Genomic DNA, 22,155 nt, shown 5'->3' with positions numbered 1-22,155 from the left:
AAAAACTTGTGGCTGAGAGAGAAGCTGCAGAGCATTGCCAGTCCCCAGTGAGGGAAGCCCAGCACTACTTCCTGTGTTCCAGATACCCACTGCTTCTCAGCTCAATTTAAAGGCTTCCCATGGTTTGTGGGAAGGATGCAAAAGACCTTTCCTTCTTCCTCTGTTTGTAGCAGGGACTTGAAATCAGGAAGAAAACCCAGCTATAAAATTCTTTTCAGGTTTTGTTGAGATAAAGCTCCTGTTTTCCTTTTGTCGTGTTGTTTTATAAGACTTGCAGGATGTTTTTAAGATGCTGACCTGCATTACTGCTAAAAGAACAAAAACGTGCAATCTTGTCTGCATGTTTGTAATTACTGCTTGCAGTTGCATGTTTTCATATTCTGGGGTTATGTTCTTTAGTTTTGTGCCGCATCTCAGTCTGCCCTATAACATTCCTGTGTGTGTTGGTGAGATCTGTTGGACACATAAGAGAGCAGAGCTTGACTGTACAGCTCACGTACTTGACAGTGCAAGATGATCTTATATTTTTAAAGCAAGTTTAAATAATGTGGAGTGTAGTATTTATGGCATCAGATATTTCAAGACGATGCCTGGAGCAATGAGAGTAGGAAGAGCGACAAGAATTTGCAGATTGTACAATTTATGCAAAGGTGTAGGATATAGTTGTATTTGATGCACTTACAGGTGCTGGCAGAGAGCTGAGAAGAAGGCAAAATAGGAATGGACCCCGATATCCCTTGAAACTGGCATTTGAAAGCAGTCATGCAAAAGTGAAGGGTGACTGCATCTCTTCATGCATGGGCAATGGGCAAACTCTTTGCTTCCACTCGCAGATCTGGAGGATGCTGATAGATTGTGAAGAAGTGCGTGGTTAGAGGTGAGTAATAGGAGAGGCTGCTTTATCTCCTAGTTCAGTTTTATATTAATTAATAATAAACTTCCAGCAACAGCTTATTTGAGAGATGAGGTTCTACCATATAACTTTGTTGGTCTGAGTGAAGGTTTGTAGTTGGTTTCTGGAGCACGGCTCATCTTTTACTGGTATTCTCTGCTTAGACAGGACAAGTTCTGGTCTCACTGCTGGCATGCAGGCTGCCTGAGGAAAGCAAAATGATGCAAAGATGTGAATAAGTAGTGTTTTCTTTCCATACTCCTGCAAAAGCTTGAGGTAGGGTGAAAGTTACAGCTGGATAGAAGAGAATGCTTTTCCCATACTGCTGAGGCTTTGGAATATAGTGCTGAACTGTATAAAAATAAACTTGAATGTATGCTCTTCTGTCAAAAATTGCAAAGACATGCTCTGGGTTTGATGAGCAGTTGTCTAAGCACTGTAAATATATTCCTAAGAAATTGGTTTGACAGACAGGGGAGGACGTGCAAGCTGCAGAATTCCAGCATTTTTGAAACCTCATTTTCATTTCTGGACTCTGTCATCTTTTGTGTGCATGTGCACAAATACCCATGAAGGCAGTGTTCCCATTACAAACTAGTTACCAACTTCAGCATTTCAGAATTCTAAAATTGTGCTGTTTGCATTTCAAATTATGTGAGACTTGCTGTAGCATAGGAGCATCCCAAGCAAACACCATTGCTCGAGGTACCAGTGTAGGTAAGTGATGGATAAATTCTGGCTCTAAAAGAGACAAGTTTCTTGGAGTAGCCCAGAGCTTGCTTGGTAAACAGGTGAACTGTGTGGTTTTTGTGTTCCATTTAATTAAAAAATAATCTATTGCAGTAGTTCTTCTGGAGTGAGTATTTTGAGAGAGCTGTTTTGGTAGTTTTCCAAATGCAGATTACTTTGGAGTGTCTTATTTTCTTGCTCAATTACTTGTCTGAGGCTCCTGCCAGCAACTGCCCATCCCCTCCATATGGAGGAGCACTTTGGGGTGTGCGGATCTGGTCAGGGCTGCAGCCAACCCCCCCGCTGTGGTGCTTGCAGCATCCCCGCAGCAAGCTCTGCAGAAGGATGGGGAGGGGACCCCAGTGGGAAGCTCCAGGGGGCACAGGCAGTGCTTTGGTATCCAATTCAGAGGATTAATACCACTTTCTGTTCCTTGGTCTCTGCAGCCAGTTGGCCTAGCATTCATATTGAGTTTGCCCACTTCTCGAGTGCACTTACTTGTGTAAATCTGCTCAAGCGTTTAAGTCTGAAAGAGCAAACAAACAGGGAAATGAACAGACGGCTCTGCTGGCTCTGGAGGGGTCGCTTGCTTCTCTTCCCTTGTTTCCATGAATGTGGCCCCTTGCAGTACATACAATGCCGTCTGTCAGCTCTCCTTTCCCAAATGAGGGTTTTGCTGTGAAGTGTAAAGTGCCGTCTGCACACGCAGCATCTCTGCTCCTTTAGAAACACTCGCTGGGAGCTGGACACATGCTTGCTCCTTTTCCTTAGCACTTGGCTTGTCTGTGTGTGCCTGCATGAGCCTACACGCATGCATTCCTTATTGAAGAAACCCGGCAGTGTTCAAAATTCTTAAGACGTTTTTCAGTTCCTTATTACTTATGTCACACTGCAGCTGTTGTCTTCATTTGTGGCTGGTCACACAGTGAATCTCAATTGTTCTGGATGCTTTGGTCTCCCAGGTTATTGCAGGCATTCTTAGAAACACTCCTCCTGCAGAGGTCCTGTGGTGGTTTTGCCATATGGAGTATTGTGCTTTCTGCCTTTAGCATGGTACCTTCTGTATATTAGCCTACATGCACTGATCTTTGTATCCTCTTAACCTTCATCCTTGTTAGCCTTGTGCTGAATGCCTAGCTCCCAATTTGAGTAACTTAGAGAAAGCAAACTTTCTGGCCAAATTCAGGTCAGGGTTTCAGGTTGGATTTCTCATGGGAAATTTAGTTTTGCCTATTTTAAATTCCCACGCAACTGCCCTAAGACATGATACGCATTTCAGTCTCTAACTCTTCTGTTGCATTGCATGTACTGTTTTCAAGGTTGTTGGAGTCCATCCTCGAGCTATAAGTCATCCTTGAGTCCATCTAGTGCCATAAAGGTTAAAAGACTTGGTGCAGAATTGGTCCTAGCAGTATATTCTCAGTTGGAGGGGTCTTACAGAGCGTGACTCTGTCACATAAGTTCTGTTTGTGTTGTCAAACAAAGGAATGTCATGAGGCAGAAAATAAAAATATATAAACCTGCTATATACTTTAATAGTAACTTGTAAGAGAGCCTGTTTTACTCAGTTTAGTGCTATGTAAAACGTTTGGGAGATTTTGTGACAGATGCTCCCAAGAAAGAAGATCCTTGTTCTTTGATGATGCCAGCAAGATGTATTGGGAAACCCCCCCAGGCAGCAGGTATGAGAGAGGGAATCGGGCAGCTTCTGGACACTGTGTCTCAGGGTGGTTTCCCCTCTCCATGCTGGTCCTCTAAGTATATGCTTACATGCTTTGGCATGCCAAGCTGCATCCACTTCAAAATGAAGCTCCGCTAAGACTATAACCTCAGCGCCCTGCTGGGAAGCCAGCTCTCCAGGCTTCTTGCAGTGAATCATCTTTTGTAAGCCGATAGATATGGCTGCCTTTTTTTAACACTGAGCTACAGCGTTAGATTTGCAGTGGAAGGTTGATGCAGAAGTGGCTCTCAAGCATGTCATGTCCCCATTTTTGTTCCAAACACTTCTACTGCAGTTCTTTCATCTGACTTGCGTTCCCACCTGGGATTCTTGCCCTGTTTTGGGAGCTACTTGCCTAAAGAGTCATAAGTGTATTGCTATCTGCATTCTCCAGAAGGAGTTCTCACTGCTCAAATCCTGAATGGCGTCCTTCTGGTGATACTCATTCTTGATTTAGGTTCAGGACACTACATCAAAATCATTCCTGCCTTGTCTGCATCAAAAGCAGCTATTACTACACTGCTGCTGATCTTAGTGTTACTCTACAGCGCTTGGCTTTAGTTTAAAATGTCAAACATAATCAGACAGACAGATGTTCCCTGTTTATATATGAGGATTGCTACAAGATGAGTTTATAAATGCTATTTGCATTTCCTGTTCAAGTCCTTTGTGAACTCCAATATTGCACCGCTGATTCCTTCTGCCTTCCCTTATGCCAAGGTGTGATGCTTTCTCAGGTGTTAAAGTGCTGCCATGCTCACCTCTCCATCCAGTCATTGTGTCCAGATGCATTGCCTTCATCCAGGTTTCTCTTGCGCTGTTTAAAATGTCACAGAATTCACCAGCCTGCCTATTGCACAGTTCATTTATGATTGATTATTTATTTGCCTCCTAGTGAATGATTTGCTGCCAGACTGGAGAGGGCGATGAGTGAGTGAGTTGCTTGAGACCTGATGTCACCTTTGAGATGGAACGTCACTAGCATGAGTTTGCTGGTGGAAGTTGCTGGAGAGCCCCGCCAGAACTCACACTTGTCTGAAGTTCTGTTGGTGAAGGGGGGGACTGTCCCTTGAGGCAGTTTGACTCTGAGGGCAGGTCCTGTGAATACCTCACCATGGATAAAACATCCAGACAGAGGCATGTAGGTTGGGGTGCTAAGGGCCCTCCTCATAGGAACTGTGTGTGCCAGAGAAGATGGAGAAGGAAGATGGAAGACTTCAGGAACAACCAATTAGCAAGGTGGTGGCTTGGAAATGCAAGAAGTGTTCTTAAGTCCTTGTAGCTTTGCAGAGGTATCAGCCTGCAGGATCCTGGGACGACTGAATGCTGGTTCATCCCAGTCTGACCATTTGCTTAGCTGGCCCTGAGCTGATCTGCCAATGCACTTTGTTTCCTTTGTTTAGGATTTGAGCACATCTCACGATCATGTTACTTGCATCTTGGATTGTACTGGTGTTAAAAACTGCATCCTTCTGAGTTGGAATGCTTTGGACAAAGGGCAGTTATTACAGCAGCTCAATTTGTTTGCAGTTCATCATGCCTCACATCCAGGCTTCTTTCCACCAGAGGAAGACTTTTTCAGTACCTTAATGTGACCCTCTGCACCTCTGCCCTCCTCTTACATACTTTTTTTCCTATGCTGCTGTGAAACAGTAATCAAATGTGTGACCCTTCAGTAGCAGGCCAGAACTCTCAGATCTTTTTTAGTTTTTCAGGGGGAAATGCAAGCTGCAGGACCAATTCCTGAGAGTTCTTTGGAAGAAAAGATACTGCGCCTTGTAAAAACAAGTGATTTTACTTATTGCAGTTGAGGAGTCAATTAACTGGCTAATTAAAGCAATTTCTCATTACGTAATTGAATTCTGATTCATCACTGTTTCCACTCAGCAAGACTGCCCCAGAGAGCAGAGCCTTTTCTGAGAGCTCTGTGCAGCAAACAGAAGAAACAATTGCTTGTTTAGCAGCTCAGAGCTGCTCCTGGGTGTGGGAAAGGGAGAGATGGTTGGGTGGGACTTCCCTCTATTGGCTATGGAAATAAACAATGAGATGACATCCAGCTGTGGTGGGGGAAGCAGCTTTCAGACTTATTTTTAGTGGCAAAGAGGAACAGAAAGGAGATGGAGAACACTGCAGACCCAGGTTTTGGCACAGAAAACGTGAGTTCTGCAACCCTGGGCTTCCCAAACCTTGAGGATACACTGTGAGATGTTTGTATTCACGTATTCCAAAGTCCAGGAGTTACACTAGGTTTGGGCATGCAGGTGCTTGTCCAATGCTGTCTTAAACTGGCTGAGAGGAGAGAGGGTTTCCTCTGAGTCAGAAATACAGACTGAAGTTGGAGGTGGTTTTTGTTTATGGATGAATTGGAAAAGTAGTAATATAATGAAATGTTTTACAGTGTTTGAGGGTATATGGAAAAGTGAATAAGGAGAACCTGACATAGTTTGAAATCTAAAACAGGAGGTTGTAGGAGGGTACTGCTAAAACCAAGCTTGGTGTCAAGCCCGGACATGTAAAGGAGGGCTGGGTTAATGCCTTTTGTTGCTGATGATTTGACAGTGAAGGAGTATGGCAGGGAGATTTTTAAAGTTAGGATGAGAATACTTAAAAGCCCAAAAGAAATTACATTTGACAGCTGATGTGGGCTTCGAAGACTAAATCAGACACGATTAAAAGAGCTGCACTGAAGATGTTCAGCATCCCTCATAGTGCAGTGTCCAGCGACTCGGAATGCACCAACTGTGCTGTGCCTTGGAAGTAGGACTGTGAGCAGAAACCTTCCTGGGTTTTGGACCTCTGTGGTGATGTGGGAAAGGAGAGAAGGAAGAGAGACTCCAACCTGCTGTTTTTGTTTTTGATCACCTAATATTTCACTTGAGACTGCCCCTGCTTGGTACTGTAGCTCTGGATAGCACAGGTGAATCAGGCATTCCTACTTCTGCATGCTCTGGCAGGTGCTGGTTTTCAGTGGCACAGTTATTTCCCCTCTTGATGGAGTTACCGGTGTCATTGCTGCGGCGCCTTCAGTGTCTTTCAGCCCTTAGGGAAGAGAAGACCAATTTGGAACTGAAACCTGTGTGTGCTGACAGCATAAGTTAAACACTGCTGGGTTAAAATGTGCTCATGTTTGTCGTCCTTTAGGAAGCTGCCTAATTCCCAGGCTGGCACTTCTGACATAACTCAATTATGGAATTATAAATAAACAATTGACATAGGCCAAGGAACTTCAAAGTGCTCAGTACAATCATCATAGGTTCTAGCTTGATAAATAAACCATGTTGACATAGTCTAAAGCACTCTTAATCTTTTTTTTTTCTTCTATCTTAGATCAAAGCTTATTCCTTGAACTGCAGCCTGTCAGCTCCCCCTCCCCCCTTCCTCCCCTGCTCCTCTCTCACTGTGAGCATCATTACCCATGGGGTTGGCTTTTCTGCAAGGTGTGCCGTGTCTCCTTCCTAAATGAAGTGGATCCTGATAGACATTTACATGGGAGATAGGTCTTGGATTATTGGTCAAACACTTGGCATGCATGGTCTAGCTTATAGATAACAAGGGTCACTTTTACTTCACCTGCAGCACTTATGCTTGTGCTGCAGCTTTGAACCCACATTGCGTTCTTTGTTCCCAGCAAGACAAGGACGCAGTGAGGTGGGGGGTGAGATGATGCTTCTTGGACTGCTTTGCACAATTTGGTGCTTCTTCAGAGAACACCTTGTGTTGGAATGTCTGGTCTGAAATAGAGCTAGACATGTCAGAGTTCCTAATTCTGGCTTAATTTGTGGAGTGCCAACCCAGACATTACGTACATGGCTCACAGCTTTTCCCATTCATAGCTCACAGAAGCACTGTGGTGCTCCACGGAAGGTGCCTCCCACTGAGCTCTGTGTAAGGGGTGAGCAGCGAGGGAAGCAGGAGTGCAGGCTGTGAGCATTTACAGCACATACCCTGTGCTGCCTCCTGTCCATAGGAGCACACTGCCAGGGTTCTGGGATCACACAAAACCGCCTCCTGATTCTAAATAAATGGTCACTGATGTTGTTAGCTTCTTAATGGCTGCAGTTACCATGAATCCTGTCCATGAGGACAAATAAAGTCTCTGGTGTTGGGCTCTTTTTGGTAATCCAGTCTAGGAGGAGCTGATCTTTATGGAGCTACTGAGAGCTCCTTGGGTCTACTGCATGAGACCAATATTGAAGTAGTGCAGAGCCTCTGCCTGGGTATTTGGCCCAAAAGTTTGATAAATATTTTAGTGTTTTGCACATCTTGTTGCCAAAAACTTCGAGTCTAAAGCTGTCTTCCAGGGAAAGGGATCTTTATGCATGCTCATGTTTGATTCAAGCACTTGTTCTTATGCGTGTGGCATAAAAAGGCAAGCCTTCAATTCAATTCTCTACTCCATTAGCATCCTCAAAGGATGCGCCTGGTCACATCAGAAGCAATCTGCTCTCCCCATCTTTTTTATTATGATTATTTGTTTTGTTTAGAACTTTATCGCCTATGAAATCATCTGTCACCCTCTGCAGAGAGCTGTCAGCGTCTGTGAGTAACAAAGAACATCCTTCCATTGCTCCCTGCATACCTGCTTCCCTCTCAGCTGTTGGCTGAATCTCTGTGGCCTGTTCAGTCCTTGGCATCTTTGCTTGTGCTGCCATTAAGGATGCCAGTGAATGTTAATCTCAAGGTGGAGGCTTCTCTATTAGATGCTGGACTGGTGCCATCAGCTGGTCTCACTTGGGTCACCAAGCAGCTGCCAAGCAATCATGTTTATTGCATTTCTACTTCATGTTGTCTACTTCGTGATTGGTTATTGTTTGGGGTTTGTTTGTTTGTTTTTGTTTTTAACAATACTGTAGGAGCAGAGTAGTTCCACCCAGCAGCTTTTGTACAGTGGAGGAGAATATTGGAAGGAGAGATGGAAATTCAGTGCAAATGAAGGTGTGTTTCATTGAGGTTTCAAATAGGGGCTCTGAAGACTTTTTCTTGTCATGTGAGGACGTGCAATAGGAAGCTCTTAACTCATGTACTTCTACCTTGTCCTTGATGGTGCTGTGTAAATGCACACTTCAGTCTGGATAGGAACAATACTGGGTGATACTGCACTGCTTAGCAAGCAGTAGGACAGTGCCATGTTTCTACTGATCCTCTTGGGGTTAATGTGACTAACCAGTGAGCTGGACCAGTTACACCCAGCGCTGGTTAACTGGCCTTTTCCAACCTTGGTGATTCTGTGATTCCACAGGTGTCTCCAGGCCCTCTCCTACTGCAGAGCAGTCACCAGTCAGGGTGTGCTACAAAGTAATATGTTGGCCATCACAATAATAAAGCGGTTGGAGCGGCAGAGCCTTTGGGCTCGTTATCTTTTGTGGACAATGCAGTGTGACAGTGAAAAATGGCTAATGAAATCAAACGCTGTCTTTTCAGTTGAAAGGCAGCATGATGATTACAGCCCTTCATTTCCCAGTGCCTGAAAAGCGGCAGGAATTAACATGAGCAAGACTGCTGTGTATGGCTGTACCACATCTCGGGAGTGAAGGCCGTGCTGCCGTGTGGGGCTGCCTTCCTGCTGCAGCCACACCAGCCCTGGCCGAGCCTGTGGGCCTCGTGCTGGGGCTGGGATGTGACCAGCTGAGGTCTGGGAGTCATTCAAAGGAAAAACAGTGGAAGTATGCAGCAAGCAGTTAGGCTAACACAAAGGATTATGTGCTAGTGTGCATGTATGGCCAGTAGAAGTGTTTATTCAGACCAGGTCCCTCATGTACTCCATCCTCCAGGGGCAGGGAAGTTACCCTGGGCCCTGGATGTGTATGATGTTCCATAGTCCAGAGTATGTAGTTCTTGTATGGTTCATGGCTAGAGTTTCATGTTTGGAAATGTCTTTTTTGTGGAACTAGAAGGGTTAATTGTAATCGTTAGAAGTCTGAAGCCCAGCTGAAGTCTTGGGCCCTGTGCTGGGCTGTTGCAGTGGGCGGGTTGCAATCAGATGCACCTGGAGGCAGGGATTTGTTTTATAATCTGGTTGCAGACACCTGCCTGTGCATTTGGAAGACGTTGTTGAAGGAGGTAGATAAATGATACTCACTTCAGTCGGGTTCTTTCCTCACTGTGGATGTTCCTGTGCCTTGATTAATCTACTTGGAGCGTACTGCTACACCCACTATAGAAATCACCAGAACTGGATGCTGCCCTGGAAGCAGGTATGTGAAACCTTGGTTAGCTGAAATCCTGAGTTCCAACTTCTCACTTAGTACAGAGCATCTTCTGCTGAGACCCAGCTGATGTTCCCAGGTTTGGCTTTGTCAGTGGTTCTTTGTGAGGCGGTTCCAGGCTGTGTCTCTTACGCTTGGAGCAATTTGGTCTTTGGTGATTTTGAGGATTCTTTTGCAGTGGAGATGCAGGTAAACTCCCTGTGCAGCCCTGCCAGGCCGTCCTGACGAGCCAACGCCAGCAGCTCTAACTGCTGCAGTCACCTCGCGCTGCCATGCTGTCAGTCAGGGGGTTGCTGACTCCTGAAATAAATGCTGTCCATGTAATTAGTATGTGTAGCAGCAGAAGGTTTTAATTATATGGTTAAATACACAGGCATACAGGACTGTCATATGGGATCAGTCTATAGGCCCTTTGTGGCTGACATCCCGCCTCCAGCAGTAGCCAGTGCTGGATGTATTAGCGCAGAACACAGCATTCTTTTTTGCTGCTGGAGTAGTATGCACTGTAGGCTGTTACAGAAAAATCTCCCTTCTTGCTTTCCTGGAGCCACTTTGTATTTAGAAGAATAATTCCTCCTCTGTGAACCCTTTCACTTTGCTGTGGTTCAGGTTAACACGCTGACTCTATATTTGTTGCTGTTTTGTAGGCAAAGGACGTAAGATGAATAAGCTCTGTTAGTTTTTCCCCAGCTTTACCAGAAGACTTGGTTTCTGCAGAGTCTTCTGAAATTTGTTTGTGGTTTCTCTATGCTTCTCAGTGCTTTCTTGTACCTGGTGGAAGTTCATTTCATAGGTGACTGAGTAAAGAGATGCCAGAGAGTTTATGTTCCTATTGCTCTTTCCTTTTCACCTTTTTTTATGAACATTCTCACAAAAATCAATCTTGCAGGTTTGGGTAATCATTTTAGGTCAGTTTAGGTTGGTAGGTTTCTCCTTATTTTTCACTTCCCATTTAATTAGGTATTTGTTGCTGGCAGCTGGTTGTGTAGCCCTGATCTGGAGGTGCCTGAACCGGTAAACTAAAACTTCTCTGGTTCACATTGGATGTGGGATGTGCTGTACTGCCTCTTACCAGTTTGAACAGCCAAGTATGGAAAGGATGAAGAGAGCGAAGCATTGTGTCCTGCATGGATTTTGCAACCAGGCACATGCTCCATATACAAAGGGAGAAGTGCCATTCCATTCTCACTGTGACTACCCTCCATTCCTGCAAAAGGAAAGGTGTGAGGACAGCTACTGCCACTTGATATTGGAGGATAGGGAATATTCAACCCACTGAACTTAGAGTTTCCTCCAAGTCTGCCTCCTGCATGCAGAAGGCTCACTCGTTTAGTTGAGCTGGTTTTAGCAGTAATGGTAAACGTGCTTGCTGAGTGGAGAGGTCACAAGCGTTCACTCACAGAGGTCGTTAAGCATATGGATACCAGTCTGCATGACAAATTTATGTGACCATCTGTGAGCCTCAGACCAAGGCTCAGCAGATTCAGGCTGACTCATCAGCTGAGCCTGAGGAACCTTAGCTACCCATGCAGCTGCTGTTGGCAGACAAGTATCAGTTCTGCCGTGCTTCCTGGTAGCTCTGCAGGAGAAATCAGGGACATCTACGGTCTTAAGCCCAATTCACTGATGCAAGAGCTTCTTCTGAATACAAATGTTTGTTTCTCAAGTTATGTCAATAATGTGTTTATCCCAGATTGGAGTGCTGGGGAGGGGGTGTTGTATGCAGGTTGTAAAAAGGGCTGCTGAAGGTCTTTGGAAACTCTGAGCCGCTGGTGCTCCTCCAGATGCTCGCACACACAGCTCAGCCCAGTATGGGTGCAGAGGAGTCCCCACGGGCTGCATTCCTGCAAGGTGCAAATTCCAGTTGCTTGGTGAATGCACATCGGAGCACATTATGATCTATCCTGGGCACACGTGGGGTGTTATTTTTTGTTGGGAATGCTGACAAAGGGCTTAGAGATCCCACTGGATCAAGGGATAAGCCTAAAAGGAATTTTCCCCATTACTCTTCTCATGTTATCTAGATTGGAAGAAGGAGGGTGGGAAGAGGTGTGGCATTCATGGTTTTAGATGCAATTAGTTTGTGGTTTTGAGGGGTTGTTTGCCCTAATTTGGGAGCTGTTATTTAGGACTTCAGGTGGTAGATGCTCTGTCTGTGAAATGTACTGGGGCTAATTGATTTGTGGTCAAATGAAACGTTCTGCTTTCACAGGTGGAGAAAATGACCTTCAGAAGTTCCTGGCCTCCCAGGTTCCAGCCCTGTGCTGACCCCACACTTTGTTCATAGCACCTTCCCATGGGCTGTGGCAGTGATTCATCACCACAATGCCTGTGTGGGTTTTTGGGAGGGAAGGCAGCGGTTTTTATTCTGTGTTTATTTTTAAAGAAACAGCACTGGAGAAAATAACACCTGGTGAACTGTGTGAATGAAGTGGTCATCCAGTGCTGCAAAGAGCATCCTGATGGAATGGGTTAAGATGAGTAGAGAGAGGTAGAATTTAGGAATCGTGCTTTGCAGTCTGGGAACAGAGGAGTACAGGCATTTGCTATGTTGATGCAGTGCTTTCTCCCCAGGAATAGCAACTTGTTTGAGTTAGTGCCTATTACGCAGGGAGGTACTGCTATTTAGTTATCTTGCTGGATATTTACAGAAACCCTTGAAATGCACAGCCATGTGTGCACGTTTGAGGTTTGATATGCAGCCTTCCTGCATGCCCTCACAGGAAGGGAAGATGAGAGTGGAAGCGTAATGAATGCAGCTGGATGCTTGATTCTTATTCACAGCACTTTGCAGCTGTAATTCACAAAAGTTAGGGGAACTGCTTTCCATTTCTTCTTTTGTTTCTTACAGATTGGTTAACAAAGATGCACGTTCTCCTTTCCCTTTGTTTAATTTGGAAACTCAGTCTCAGCCGCTGCTTTTGTATGGGAGTAAAACGAATCTGGTAGAGACACTGATTAAGCTGGTGCAAAATTTCCCCTTCTAAGACTCTGCTTTCAGTTGTCCCAGTTTAGCTCCCTAGAACCAAGGACAGCCTGCATCTGCTTCAGAAAGAACTATATTGCTAAAGCAGAAGGTAGGGTATTTCTCAGGGACAGTTCAAACACTTTCTCACCTATGCATGTGTTTGAATTTCACCTGCAACTTGAGTCACTGAGGGCTTCAATTCCATGATGGCTTTGCTTTGTGTTGAGGGGCACAAACTCTTGTGCAGATCCCTGTACTTCCGTGCTTAGCTCCTCTCTTGAAATTGTACTTCTTCTGTCTGATATGTTTTCCCCTCCCTCTCCAAAACCTCAGAATAATCTTCAAGGACTTCTATTAAAAGGGTACTGAAGGCACAGTCAAGCACGTAAAAATTAGGTATTGTCATGATTGACAATAGGAGCTGTGTTTTGCAGCATCTAATACTATTTTAATCTGGCTCTTTATCTGCACTTGAGATCTCTTACATGTGATCTGAGTCTGGAGATAAAGTTCCACAAGTTCTGGTTCCTTAAAAGTAACTGTACTTTGCCGGAATAAAGAAAGTGTGACAGATGACTTAGAAGGAAAATAAAAATAAAAACTGAGACAGAATTTTTTTTTTACATTTACATAAAAACTGCACTGTGAAAAGAAGCATCTCTAGTTTGTGTTCCAGCAGCCCGTGTTGGGAACAAGCAAGCAGCTCGTGCTTCTGGCCGGCACTGAGATGTCCCAAATCCTTTGAGTGGGTCCAACTTGTGAAGAGATGTTAGCAGTTCAGTGGGAGACTATTTTTATTTAATGTTGTGTTTTTATTTAAAAAAGAAGTGATTTAAAAAAACAAAACTAAGTAGAGAACACATTGTACATCACCTGCATATGAACTGGGTATGCATCCAAACTAGGCTATTGTGTTAGCTGTCTCATTGCTTCTCTGAAGTATTTGTGCAGCAGCTGTTAGAGGGTATCGCTTACTGCTAACAAGTGACTGCTGTACTTCCCATTGCAAAGATAGGGACAGCCGTGTGCCTTGGAGCACTGCAAAAGCAGCACAGCAGAAGCTGCCCATCTCTTCACCTGATTCTGTTATCAGTTCTTTTTTTCTTGCAGTGTGATTACTCTGATCCCACGGTATCATTTTATATTACTGTAGTTGAGAACAAAACGTGGCCCCCTGTGTTCACTGATGAAATAATGACTCCAGAATACAGCTTTTTAGCTCTGCTGGTACTCCCGCAGTTACTCATATTCCAGTTCTTCGGGAACTCCATGGTGTAAACGTGTATTTCTGTGCACCCCCTGTTGTAGCCATACAGAGGGACCTGGACGGCACCAAAATCCACTCTGTGGCTGCATCTGCCCCAGGAGCTGCTGATGTCTGTTGTGTGATGAGGATTTCTCATCTGCACTCCTATCCAAAGAGCTGCGCTGGCTGTGTGTGCTCCATGCTTAAATGTCGAATCTCACTGCCAGCAGTAATGTGCTTTGTTTTATTTAGCTGTGATGTCAATATCAGGTTAATTCATGTATTTTTATCTATTATAATTACTATTATTTTATCCCACAGTGTATTGCGTGGGACATTAGAAGTAATAAATGTTGCTAACTGAAGTACTTTCTCAGGAGAGCTGAGATAGTAGGGTGGGCTCAGACCACGGAGGCATTCACATTATCTAGAAATTCTGTGTTTTCTAAAGTAGCAAGAAATATCCCCCAGCAAACAGCATCTGGTCACAGAATGTAGTTTTTTAAGGTGGATCGTATTTGTAGTCGGTGGCGTGCTTGGTCAGATGATTTGGATTTGGGAAAGCAGCTTAAGTGCTGACTTGAATCATGAGTCAGGGCTCACGTGTCTGTGGCTGGTGTTAGAGCCACTGGAAGAGCAGGGAGGACTCCAGTGAACTCAGAAAGGAGAATACAGTTCATGCAAGGAGAAGCGGGCAACTCTGTCCATGCAGGAACAGCCAAGGAAACGTTGCCAGGAGTGAATGCACCTGGCGCTTCATTCATGGGTCACAGGAGTAAAGAAAAACAATTTAGTGCATCCGAGAGTAAGCAAGTGATAAACATGGTGATGTCCCTGAAGTCTAATGATGTTTATTGTGTAAAGTCACCCTTATCCTCACTGATTGGGAACCCAAAGTGCAGCTGACCTTTCTTTTTTACCTTGACTTTGTATCTTGGGTTGTATTTCAGGTGACAACCTGGAGGATTTATGTTAATGCATTGCAGGCTTTTGTGCCACAGGGTAGTGACCCCTTCCTCTTCTACATTGCCCCTTCTTTCAAGAAAAGGCAGTGAAATACCCCTAGGTTGCGGGTATGTTCCACTCAAGCTGGTGAATTCCTGTCCCACAGAGGCATCTATTTCACTGCAACTCTTTGCATTGTCTACGAGATTCCACTAGAAGTGCAAAGATCCCACTGAGCAAATCACGTGGACCAAGTTTGAGTGTTTTTCCTTTCTTTCTGTAAATTTTGACCTGACAGTACTTGAGAAGAGTTGAAGGCCAGCATCATGGATGAGTTTTCATAATTCATAGTAATGTTTGAGGTGGCATTAATGAATGCTGAGTAGTTCCTTCAGTAACTGAGCTGGATTTCTCTTGCACTGAGGTATCACTGTTGTCTTCACTGGAGCTTGCTCTTGATTTACCCTGCAGCCAGAACAGCCTCCAGCTTGAGAAAGCAAGCTGAGCGAAAACTACAGTAAAAGAAAGAAGCCCTGAGAGAAAGCTGCTAATTATATATTTTGACCCTGTTGCATTAGAGATGGCATCAGCCACATTAGCCACTATTCATGAGCATTCCCCAGGGCCTGAATTGCTTCCAGACATGAAGAAGAGTCTGGGGCTTTTATTGTGGCTGCCTAGTTAAGTTACAGAATGAAATATATGCCATGTAATGCTTTTGGACAAATTCAGTGGTTCTTAGCTGCTTTTGCCTGCCGTTTGTCTTCTGTAGCTGTAAGTAACTTATGTAGCAGACAATGATTACAAGACCACAATAAAATCCAGGACAGAGGATGAGAGCGAGCTGCCCAAAGAGGACAGGGATGGAGCATAGCGTCTCCTTTGTGCAAGAGGAGAGATGTTGGTCAGTAAATTCCTCGGGAAATTTGTTCTAGTCTTTTGCTTTAAATGTTGGTGGGTGGCTCAGTTATCTGTGTGTGTGAGTGGAAGCCAGAATTAGTGCTGTGATGTTGTCCTGCTCAGTGATCCTTTTAAAACATTCTTGAGGCCCCAGCTCTTACTCTTTGGTACCTTATAAGAGGCAAGATTGATCCCAGATGAGAGCTGGTAGCAGATCGAGTTAAGTCTGCTCGTGCTCTTGGGGTAGGAAGGGAGTGGGCAGAGGCAAGTGGGAAAAGAGGCACTCTGAAGAAAAGCGAGAACAAGTTATTTTCTGTAACTCTTCTTACATTAAATCAGCACTGTATTAGAGAACAGCACCAGAGCTTGGTGCATCCTTGAACTGTCTCGATGTGCACTATAGCTTACCTTGCTGCAGGAGGTGGTCCCTCTCCTGTGAATCTGGTTGGGTTTAGGTCCAGTTTGTCCTGAGGCGTGTTCACCTGCCTGGCTTTGTTTTCTTGGAACAGACAAGTCTTGCATGCATTCACTCTTGGCACATATGTGTCTGGGTTCTCTATTTGTTGAATGATTTGAGTCCAGTGTAACTGCATGGGACATCAGAATCTGCTCAGAATGGTCCTGCTCAGGTCTCAGAAAAACCTTTCACTCATCTCTTGGAGTTCAATTTCCAATCAGTTTGGTGTAAGATGTTCCAAGAAGTGCAGGAAGCGTGAAATTAATTCTTTCCACAACAAACCAGAGATCTTGTTCCTGAGTCAGCTTTATCTCTGCCAGATGCCAGCTCAGCCTGCAGTAAGGAGTGACAGCATTCACCCTGGTTGCCAGTCCTTCAGCTCTGCTTTGCTTCCCCTCGAGAAGCCTGTAGAATTTTCTCTCATGTGTTAAACGCATGCTGTCCCCTCAGCATAATGATAGTGTCACAGTCTGGTCTTTTTTTTAGGGCTACTGATGGCTGCTGTTCCTGTGTGGAAAACAAGAGGTCTTGCAGTGTGTCCTCATCAAATTTGTCATCAGTCCATCTGATTTTCTAACACTATTTTATATGGTGTTGTTTTCAAACCTGGACAAAGCGCAGACACAGTCTAAGCTAATGCCTCATTTTTATTTATTTAAGTCCCATGCTGCCAACTTGACCCATTTTTTCCATTCTACCGACTCTTCAGATCTCAAAGATTAATTAGTCAAGGAAAGCACAGCTGATCCTGGAGCGAAATCCATACCCACACATTCTGCCTCTATGCTCCAGCCCACTTTTTTTTTTTCTTTTTTTCCCCTCCTTTTCTCTCCCATTCTGGGATGTAGGCCTTTGGTATTACACTGTGCTGTAACAGACCTGACTAGCCATTATCATTAGCAGTGGGTACCAGCTTAAAAACCCAGTCATCAAAGAACAAAATTGCTGGCAGCTAAATGGAGCAATCCAGCCAGGAGGAAAACAACCCAAAGCATCAGCCAGACGGCTGCTACTCCCTGCGCAGGAGAGGAGGGCCATGCAAGACAAGTCAACTAAATGTTGTTTGACATTTAAAAACAACTGCTCTGTAGTATTTGAGAACGTTGTTAAGAAACCTCGCCTAATGCAAATTGCTGTCAGTGCACCTCACAACGACAACCATCAGGCAGAGTTCACCTGTTCCTATATATACATGTGTGTAAACGCGCACATATTGATGGCTGGCTGTTTCATGTTTTGCATGGGGAGCCGTGTTTCTCATTTGTTAGAGCCCTAGGATGTCATTAAGCTTGCTTGCTTAAACCTTGGCAAATCCTGTTACACCTGAGTCATTGAACGTGCAGTTTCTGTTCATATTCCACTGAATTTAGGTTTTACTTTCTCCCCTTTTTTTTTGTTCTTTGAAAATGTTATTAACTAGAGCATTAAATGCTGGCCTCCAGCGGGGTCTCTCCATATGTTTACAACAAATGTTTTCTCTGAATAAGGAGGATGTATGTGTGTGAGAGAGCATGCAGATATAATGGGGCAGTTCCCAGATCCAGTCTCCCTGGGAGGCAAAGCTCAGGCACTCGAGAATGCTTATCAATTCAAGGAATTCAGATGGAAACAGATTGTAACATCTCCCAGTGCACCTTTCACCCGTGGCGAGAAGAGGACTGCGAGCACAACAGCCAGATTCGTTTCCCTTGTGATGCGTGAAGATTGGCCTATCTCCTGGAGGAAAGTGGAGCACTGCTCTGTATGGCAGACACTGCTCTGTCGGGCAGGTTGGACTTCAAAGCCAGTCAGATCAACTTGCCCTGCTCTACTCTTCTTCCACTCACCAGTCACCAAGTTCTGCTCACAAAACATGCTTCTTATCAAAGCATGACTTGCCCCCTGTTGGAGCTGGGAGATGAAGACTGTCTGCCTTGGACGTTCCTGAGCATCTTTCCTTTTTGCTGCTGTCCAGAGCAGTGCGGAGGGCTGTGAGGTTATAACGCTGCTGTGAGCTCTGAGTGGCAAAGCTCCCAGAAAATGTCCCTCTTATGTAGGAGGTAGGGTTGAGCCAGTGTTGAAAGCAACTCATCTAATGCAGTTCTCATGATTAACAATAGAAACTGGGCATCGCCGTGTCAGTACTTTGTAGATAAACCGTCCAGGTAATAGTAGAGTTAATTGGAGCTGTCTTGAGAGGAATACAGCAAATAGTTGTATCCCCATTTGGCTTATAAATAATTCATAAGCTGACCCTCATTTTACACAAGCGTGCTGTGTTCACAGTGATGTACTTTGAAGGACTTATTTTTATTTAGCATGTGTGCTCATGGGCTACCTTTGTAATTTGTTCTGTGGTGGCTGTCACCCATGGCCACGGTATTGTTTCTGCTTCCCACCCAGCAATTGAAATTTAAATGGAGAGAAGCAAATAGAGTAACAAATAATATGCTTTGCTACACGTTTTGATGAGGAATAATTGTTTGAACTAAAAGCTTTCAGGATTCATTAACCACCGGGCATTTGTGGAAATGCTATCAGAGCACTTATGAATAATGGAACCGAGTGACTGTTGCACACTGATCTCTGCCCTTTTAGATTATGCAAATGCTTGTGACCCTAATCGTGGATATGGTAACATCTCCCACTTCAGCTCCTCACTATTGTGAGAGCATTGCTGGAAGGAAGATGATCTGATTTTTTCCTCCTTTGGTGGCTTGTAAGCAGATGTGAAACAAACTATTGTTAAAAGTTGTGATTCTTTTCAATTTATTTTTTTTTTAGATGGGAGATCTGACTTTGCAGACTGGTGTAGCATACATTTGTTTCATCTGATTCCAAGGTAGGGGTGGGTAATGAAGTTCAGCCTGTGCTGTAGGCCACGTGTGGGAAGTCTGTAATTCAAAGGATTTGCATGGCAAAGCTGCAGTTACTGGGAAGTGCAGTCCATGGTAAGTGTGCTACTTGAGACAAAGCACTCAGGATTTATCCACATGCCTTTGGGAAAGCTACACGAGTTCATATACCAACCATAAATTATGTAGCCTGTTTCAGTCAAGTTCAAGTAAAAATCACACTGTACTGTAAAATACCCTCTTGTGTTCACGAGTTTGTATGTGTTGCAGAGAAACCACCTTATTGTTCCAAACACACTGAAAGATGAGGCAAAATGTAACCCAACGCTAGCAGAGCTCTAGTCATGACTTTGTCTGTTTTTCTGTGTATCTGGGTATTATTGACACCCATGTATAGTTTTATTTCATCTTTCCTCAGAAATTCCTTCATGTTACCTGGCAGAGCTTGCAAAGGCTGTCTGCCCTTAGATCTGGAGCAGCGTGTCCTGGTTCAGCCAAAAACAAAGCTGAATTCTGCTGCAGTTGGCATCTGAGGAGGCTTTGCAGCTATCAGATGCATAAAGAAGTATTCAGAAAGGTTTTAGGTGGACTGCCCCTGAGAGAGGGGCAGCTGAGGGGTTGGATGGGGATGGCTTCTGCTCATTCCATCCTGAAGACAGTCTTACTGTCAGCTCTGTGAGTGGACAGGAGCTGCATAAGAACTGATAACGGTTGTAGGGCTTTCCCACTGAAATCAAGGGTGACTTCAGTGAAAGCAAAACTGAGGCTACCTTAGGAAAGAAAGTTGTGATCTTCAAAGATAATCCAGAAACTGTAACTAATCTGATTGCATCATTTCCTGAGTTACTGTCTGATGTTGTATTAATGGCATTCTCTGTTTGTTGTCTCAAAACACGTTCAGCCCCCTCTTTCCCAAATGTTACTTCTGCTGTACTCCCTTTATGTTAGTCTGCAAGTATTCAGAGGTTCCACTTCTTTCAGGATATCGTGCTTCTCGAGCCAGATTCCCCCAGCTGGGTTTATGGTTTGTTACGGGGCTTTCTGTCCTTGGCCCAGCCTAGCATAACCCCAGCTCTGTAGCTTTTGCCTTTCAAAGTGTCATACAGTGTATTAGTGCTGTTCAGACTCCATAACGGCTGATAGTGACCACTCTCCACAATGCCTGGGGAGAGGCATTTTTACCCATTTGTCTTCCAGCTTGTATTTCTTGGGTGTTCTGATGTGATAGGCAGTGAATTTGCCTTGATGAGCCTAGCTGAGTCACCACTGTGCATAGCAGTGCCTGTGCTGGCCAGGAGGTGAGACTGGTTCCCAGGAAGCATCTCTTGACTCCTTGGACAGTGACCTCGTTACACCACAGTGTTCTGTGGCTTGTGGAGTATGCAAAACTTGTGATAACTTCAGGACTCGTTTTCATAATATCAATTAGCAGTACCTAAATAACCCTCAATTTTCATTTTATTGCTTTAATAATTGTTCTGGAAGGTTAATAACAGCAGTCTGGTGGCACTGATGGTGCATTAGCATCTGTTCCTCATTGAGGTGCGCGTCCCTGTATCTGCCTGGGGTTGCCCCTGCACTGGGTCAGTGCTTGAGCAGCCAACGGAGGCAGCGCTGGAGAAGTCTCCATGCATGATTAGTCATATGTTCTGTAATGGGTTTGGGCATGGGTGACAGCAGAGCTGTCATCTGTGTGATTGCCTGAGATTCACTATGTCATGGGCAGCTGGTTCCCTTTCTTTACTGCTTCCACCCCTTTAAAAATCTGAATTTCATTTACCAGCTTAGTGTTGCAGAGTCCTCTGCCTCCTCTGTAGCAACATTTATAGATCTATTTTCTCTTAGAAATGACATTATACTTCTAATCTGAACTTACCTCCAGCTTGGAGCCTATGGAACATGGTAGACTTGCTCTTCCTATCTGCTTTGATAAGCTACAGAAACTGGTCTCTGTGTTATTTCTGTGAGGCTTTTTTGTAGCCTATTGGAAGAAGTCAGGCTTATACAAACAAGATCCTGCCAAAAGAACTGATGTTGATTGTCTTAAAATTAAAGCCGAATGTAATTCACTCTCTCAGGTTAGTTAGAACTGCTATCAGGATGACAGATCAATAAGCACTCATTGTTTGTGTTTAAATTCAGATACAGCATTGGCTTTCTCTGAGCCTCCCATGATACAGGTTTTCCAAGATGTAATGAAGACAAACAGTAATTTTTCATTGTCTTTCCTCAGCCTGAGTCTCTTGAACTCTTGAGTGCAGGTTACTTGCCCTAAAAAGATTAAATTGAATAACTGCTATTAAAATGTCCTTGTGCTGCTTGTTAAAATTGAAGTATTGTTATCTTCTGCTCTGGAATGGAAATTGTTTTGTAGCACATCCTACGTTGCTGCTGCTTTTAGTGCGCTTTCAATTGTCTTTAGTCATTAATTTTGCTGCCTGGAGGATCTCTTCTTGTATCATCAGGTTTTGAATGTTGCTTCCAGGAGATCCTGCCCTGTTTGTATTGCTATCAACTTTCCTGTCTGCATTTTCTCTCAAAAAACAAAGGGCAATTTTATTGACTAGGACATGAACAGCAGAATAAATGCTTGAGTAGAGGGCAAAGCTTGGAGCTTGCCATTGGTTTCAGAGTAGTCTTTCAAGCAAAGCGTTCCCAGTGTGCTGGAGGAAGTTAACATGTGTTTATTGATAGCTGGCATAGCAGTAAGTACAGCTTTATTGTCAAAAACCTGGATGAGCGGGGAGCTGCTGGTTCCCCTTCTCCTTGGGGTGATTCTGTGGGTTGAGTCATGATGTGGATTTAGAGCTTTCAGGGCAGAAATGCTGGGAGTAGTAATGCCAAATACTTAGCACCAAGGAGAGCAGTAGTTTCTTGGTACCACCTAATAGATTTAAATACTATTCAGAAATCCCTCCCATTTCAGTTAATCAGATTTTGCTTGCTGCCTGTGATAACATGAACTTGCCAGTTCTGACATGTTCTGGGCAGGATGAGACCTGTTTAATTTTAAAAAGAAAGGCAGCAAACATGTTTTTACGTGAGAATTCCTTTGCAGCTCATAAAAACAGGAGGGAGAAAAAAGGTGCAGTAATAAGTTTGCTTCCTTTTACTGCTCATCTTAAAGCTGAACACATAAAAATACTTAAGAAATTTAAATACAGTAATGTGATCATATTTTCACACTAGTTTTGCTGCAAAATTTATTAGAGAAATCTGTTTCTGATTTCATTTGGAAGACCTACTGCAAGAACACTG

At 44.2% G+C, this 22,155-nt stretch overlaps 1 protein-coding gene across 2 annotated transcripts in view; it reads left to right on the top strand.

The window, feature by feature from the left end:
• Positions 1-22,155, top strand: part of LRP8 (LDL receptor related protein 8) — a 149,956-nt gene that overhangs the window by 34,266 nt on the left and 93,535 nt on the right. The gene's annotated exons all lie outside the window — the stretch shown is intronic.

The sequence above is a fragment of the Gallus gallus genome, chromosome 8 (genome assembly GCF_016699485.2).
Source record: "Gallus gallus isolate bGalGal1 chromosome 8, bGalGal1.mat.broiler.GRCg7b, whole genome shotgun sequence".
Taxonomy (NCBI): domain Eukaryota; kingdom Metazoa; phylum Chordata; class Aves; order Galliformes; family Phasianidae; genus Gallus; species Gallus gallus.
This window is presented reverse-complemented; position numbering and strand designations above follow the sequence as displayed.